General features: G+C 36.0%; 1 pseudogene; it reads right to left on the minus strand.

Moving 5' to 3' along the window:
• The window catches only part of LOC107705231 (catenin delta-2-like), a 371,673-nt pseudogene that overhangs the window by 305,970 nt on the left and 59,380 nt on the right, over window positions 1–6,323 (minus strand).

Raw genomic sequence — 6,323 nt, forward strand, 5'->3', positions numbered from 1 at the left:
CGATGAGCTTTGTAAAAATTGACGCGTTTCAGAAAGGCGGGGCATAGAGGAGAAACAATAATGTACAGTATGTGGAAAATAATGTTTTTTTAACCTTAAACCGCATAAACACATTTCATTACACCAAATACACAAAATAATGTTCTTTTTAGCAACATCATATGACCCCTTTAAACTTGAAAGAAATAAAGATTTGACATTTATTGTGATAATTATTATCGATATCGACTGATATGAAAAAAATTATCGTGATAATTTTTTTGGCCATATCGCCCAGCCCTACTTTTAAAAGTAACTTTCCCTAACACTGAAAAATACTGCATGCATCTTTAAAATATGGGCAGCAGGACTTGCTGACATGTGATATGTGCAAACATCTCTATATTATCCTGCAGGCACAAACACTCTTTCAACACAAAGGCATTGGAGACCAATTATGTGTCTTCACAGAAGCCTTTGGCCTTACAGGCTTAACAAATAACTGAGAATAAGTGTTCAGACACTAAACATACAAGGTTTGACAGCTTATTTCTAATGCATTCTATGTATTTGGTTACACAAGTTTTCTCTTCGGTTTTGACCGTCCGTTCTTTTGCCCAAGAGCTAAATTAATGCTAATGAGCGTATACTGATGCGAATTACACAGAGTTATTCACCTTTTCCCTTTACTGATCATAAAATACGCAGCAATAATTCAACAACTCACTCACTCATTGTCTGTTCTGGTTTGTCTGGATACAGTGAATGTTTACATGCATTATTATACTTAATAGTCAACAATATATAAGGTCATGTAACTCTTATCTGGGATATAAATGGTTTCAGCACATCCTTTTCTGCATTTTATACAATTTTCACAATGTATAGCTGCTTATTTAATGCACACACATCTTGTAATATCAAAACCAGAGAAAAAAAAAGAGAACATTTCAAACACTTGGGTTTTTACAATGAGCTGATTTGTGACAGTTACCAGTAATTTACTGTCCACGTATACTCACTTAATATCTGGATGCAATAAAGTAGTTACTGAACACCAACATCTCTGAGTAGATATTTCAACCTGTAATTTCTGCACCAAGTAAGATCAGCCGGGCTCATGACTTGACATGAGTGTTAATAATCATTGACTGGTTGGTGGCAGGCAGCATATTAGATTAAGTCATCAGTTAAATGGTCTGTTCTGAAAAACAGTAAGAGAAAGAGTAAAAGCAGTGTCTTTATCATTGTTGTTATTGCCCTGAATACTAAAAAAGCAGTTCTAAATGGCAGCATAAAAAAGTATTCCATTGCATCTTACCTTATAGTAAGGCGTGTGAGTGAGGCGGTGAGATCAGCAAAGCCATTTCGTTTGTATGCTTGGCTTGCTTCCACCATAAGCATATTTTTCACTATAATGTAGTGCTGTGAAACTTGTGTTGATCTGTATGAATCTTTAATGCAGAGTTTATGTTTGAGCTTGGATCTGGTGTAGGAAAAGTGCATTGTATTGCAAAAACAAAGATGTCTCGATGACACATTGAACGGCCAAAAAATAATACGATTATGTTTGAAAGAGGTCAGACTCACTCCGTCAATATTTTTTGTTTTATATAATTTAGTTTGTGCATTAAATATAAATCATAATCCACTGAATATACAACATATAGCCTAGTACATCGACTATGCTGTATATAATGATTTTTACAGCCATATGTGCTGTATGATTATCTATATAATTTACAAGACAACAGATTAAATTATGGATTTTATATCTAGAATATATATTGTAATATATTTTAGATATAATCTAATTTTATTTGGAAATCAAAATAGATAATGGATAGAAACATTGCATAAATGTAAATTCTCAGGCATTTATGGCAAATCAAATGTAGTTAAAATTGGTTATAAGGGACTGCTAAAATTGTGTGTGTGTGTGTGTGTGGATACACATTATATACTCGTTAATTAACTACAACATCCTAACCCTGAAAAATCTAAACTGAAATCTCTTAAAATATTATATCCACGTTAATATTTCATTAAAGTAGCTACAACTTGTAACCTGGGTGTTGTACTGATGTACTTTTGCAGTCTGCATCTGCCATTTCTCTGCCATTGCAGTTATGACAGATTTTGTGTTATGACAGATTTTGAACTTCCCAATATGGCAGATTCACAGACGTATGATGGTAATTAGGAACAGTCGCTAATGCAGCATCAAGATTTGATTTTTTACCAAAAAAAGAAACAAACAGACGGCCAAATTAAGCTTAAAAATCAAATTAATCACCTTGTTTGCATGCGTGAATTTGATAATGAATAGCAATGTGGCTTAATGATTGGTGCATTTGTAAAGTAAATTACTATGGCAACAAAAACAGACCCATTAGTGCAGCCTGCCTACTTCTTACAGAAAACACCAGTGCACTCTGGGAGAACGCTGATGAACGAATGCAATGCACTGGAAGATGAATGGCTGCCAGTGAGAGCCAAGGAAGATGAGATTTCTTATATGAGAAACTCTGTCAATCAGAATTCATCATTGCTGCCATTTACTTCATCTCTGGTCAGAAAGCCAAGTGTCTTTTCACTTCAACACGCAAACGGGGGAAGCAAAGAGGAAAAAGGCAACCTCTTGACCTCGTGTTCTTCAGCGTTCGTAAAGCCATGGCAACTCTAAGAGTGGGTTATGCTGGCAAGAGGCCCTGAATAAACTCTCAGCTTCGTTTAATACCTCGGCATACATTTAATCAACATAATTCCCCTCAACACCTCACGCTTATTAGTAACGCAAAGCGGGACGCTCTCCACTTGAATCTTAATAACGGTTTTTGTATCCTCCTTGCTAATTAATTTCCTCGACATTGTTCTTAAAATGGCGTGCCTTGACACGTACAGTTCTGCGTGGGTAAGCTTGTTAGACTCGTTTCAGAAGAATATGGCAACAAGAACGTCTCCATCCACCCACAGACTTTTATTACCTTCGGGTTTTGCTCGTATAGTGGTTGCATATCATCTATATCAGTGTTTCCCAACCTTTTTTTAGTCGCGGCACCCTTTGGAAATTTTAACAAACTTGTGGCACCCTACAAAATTAATTTTGTCACAATATTTGAATTTCTAACTTCGATATGATAATTTGAGAAGTATAGATATTCGGTACAACAGGGAAGAACTGCAGAATATAATGTCATAAAGATTTACCATAACAAAGGAAATTAACAGCATTCTATTTCAAAAAGGGAACTTTTGTGACTTATTGGGTTTGATGTCAATGGCGAGAACTAAAAACAACACCGCTGATGTAAAATCAGGTGTGACGCACCATATTTGAATATGCGCAAGCAGAAATAAGATTTCAGAGGAAATCTTCAGTAAATAACTTCCTCACACAAAGCTATGGACCCTATGGAAAAGCTCAAGTCATCATAGTGGTGAATGGAAACGACAACAAATAGTTTTTGTGTTCACATTTGCTCTAATGGCAAAAGAAAATATAACATTTCTATGACCTTAAAAATGACGAAAAAATACCAAGAGACTGATTACGTTGGTCAGAAGAAAGAAAGATGTCAAATTTGCCATCAATCCCTAGAAACACTCATGCAGCAGCGTTAAATCATTTTCTGAATTTAACGCCAAGGTAATAAAACTCAAAATAGTGTTATAAAAGTACATTACATTTTGTAGAAATGAATATATTAAAAAAAACGTATGTAACGTATGTACGTGGATACGCTGTTTCAGATCAAGCGTAAACAACGTAAACAAGTAGTGCTGTGTTCAAAATATCGATACGACGATGTATCGTCACAGAGATTTGACGATACGAGTATCGATACAGCTGGCCCTGTATCGATATTGTGGCACGTGTGCAGCAGTGGACCATGCTTAATTTGTTTAAAATTTTACAACGTTTAAAATTGAGTAGAAAAGTGCGAGGTTTCTAAAAAAGAATGAATAGAACATATATAGGCTACAACAAGGTTTAACCTGGCCGCAGAGGAAAACAACTGGGTTGCCTGATATAAAGAAACGTAATCCCCAAAACAGAGCTTTACACTTGCGCAATACGGAAATATCTGCTAAGTGTGCTACTTATCTTTGTCAACCTGGCAACCATGTGCACACGCGCTCTCTCCACTGTGGATAAACGCGCTTGCTTTCTGAAAACACCGGTTTTAGATGGCGCTATAGGGTGACGCAGAGGAGACAAATTGTTGAATAAAGTCGTTATTTTTGTTTTCTTTGTGCACAAAAAGTATTCTCACAGCTTCATAAAATTACGGTTGAACCACTGATGTCACATGTATTATTTTAATGAACTCCTTGCTATGTTTCTGAGCCTTGATCGTGTAAGGATCCTTGCTGTCTATGGGAGGGTCAGAGAGCTCTCGGAATGCATCAAAAATATCTTAATTTGTGTTCCAAAGATGAACGAAGGTCTTACAGGTTTGGAACGACATGAGGGTGAGTAATTAAATGACAGAATTTTCATTTTTGGGTGAACTATCCCTTTAACTTACATATTGTCAAACCTTGTGCAGTGCATCTTGACAAAACATGTTTAAAATAAAAAATGCCTCTTAATTGTCCCTCTTAAATTTATATAGCCAATCAAAAGGCTTTACATTTACTTAATGGTACATTTATGATGCTTTTTGTCATTTTCATGGCACCCATCCACATCTATAATGTTTTTCAAATGGAAAAAGAACAGCCTAAACATCTACTTTTTTATTTCTTTTATTCTTTCATTTGCATGAGCTTAGTTGGATGACGCCATTCATATCTGCAAGGAGGAGAAGAAGAAAAAACATCCAACGTGACAGAGCGAATTAGAGCTAGTGAGCATAATGAAGCCATACAGTACGTCTCCGGAATCCAGAGTTCAACAGAACATATATAATGGATATTGAATTATTAGATTATGAAGAATTTATTTTCACAATGTAAAAAGTAAATGGTGATTTTGCAGCTGCCACATGCTTTTAAATATGAAATCCTTCAATTCTACACTAAAAATTTTTTAAATTTTTACTCAGAATCTTCACAAATAATTACAAAGAAATGGCACATCAAATTAAACATGAAATTTTGAAGTAGAAAGACCTTGTAAAATGTACAGTATCTCACAGAAGTGAGTACACCCCTCACATTTTTGTAAATATTTTATTATATCTTTTCATGTGACAACACTGAAGAAATGACACTTTGCTACAATGTAAAGTAGTGAGTGTACAGCTTGTATAACAGTGTAATTCAATAATAACTACACAAATACATTTTTAATAGTGTACTTCTGTTATTAAAAGAGTACATTTGACTCCATCTGTATGACTTCAATAGGAAAAAAAATTGTGAATTACAGGAGGGCTTTGAAAATATGCACTATAAAATACATTTTAAAAGCTTACATACTTTGGCATGTGAAATGTAGCTCTACACCACCACAACTACACAAGTGAATCCTAGACGTCATTATTCTGAAGGTCGCTGATGACCATGAGAGATGCTGCTATGAGGGTTTGTTTAAGTGGAAGATGTCAGCTGGCCTATTGTGAGAGATTCAGGAGGCATGTCAACCATCTCAGAGGAATCTCGTCTCAACAAAATTTCAATACGCAGCCCCATGAACGTGACACAGATTTGCCATAAAACTTTTGATCTAGTACTCAATGCAAAATAATTAATTCAAAAGGGAATAAAAACTCTTCCTTAGAGCTGTCTTCTAAAGTAAAAAAACAAGTAGCTGTCACTTTTTGCAGTTGGATCTCAGCATTCACAGTGAAAAATCAGTCATAAGGGATCTGTGAGTGGCTAATATAATGGCCTTTACTTCACCATGAAATCTGCTCTGGGTCAGAATGTTGTTAACTAAGGTTAATTAAACAGCTTCAGATAATTCAACCGATTCCCAACACCTTATGCCAATACTAATATGCATTACGCCAGAAGGACCATCTCTCACCAGAGCTTGAAAGATCCTTATTCATTATGAGCTGTAGAATTGCTTTGCAAACCCCAGCAGACAGCGCTTCAAATCAGAAGTCTGGATCTGTCCCTGCGAGACACCAGTCTCTTTTGGACTTGACAACACTGGAAGCACTGACTTTGGCCATCAGTTGACAAATGGCTTATGTTTAGGGATGCAGCGATTAACCGGTTTCGCAATTAACCGCGCTTTAAAACGTCACGGTTAATTAATCGTAAAGGTTCCGCTAAACCGAGTGTTTCTGTAACACGGAACGGAACTGTTGCAGCTTGCGCAAAACGAAAACAAAGTTACACTAGCGGTGCACCATCTTAAAATGACGTGCTTATCAGAGACACGGAGG

This window comes from Sinocyclocheilus rhinocerous, unplaced genomic scaffold, assembly GCF_001515625.1.
Source record: "Sinocyclocheilus rhinocerous isolate Xijiao unplaced genomic scaffold, SAMN03320098_v1.1 scaffold594, whole genome shotgun sequence".
NCBI lineage: Eukaryota > Metazoa > Chordata > Actinopteri > Cypriniformes > Cyprinidae > Sinocyclocheilus > Sinocyclocheilus rhinocerous.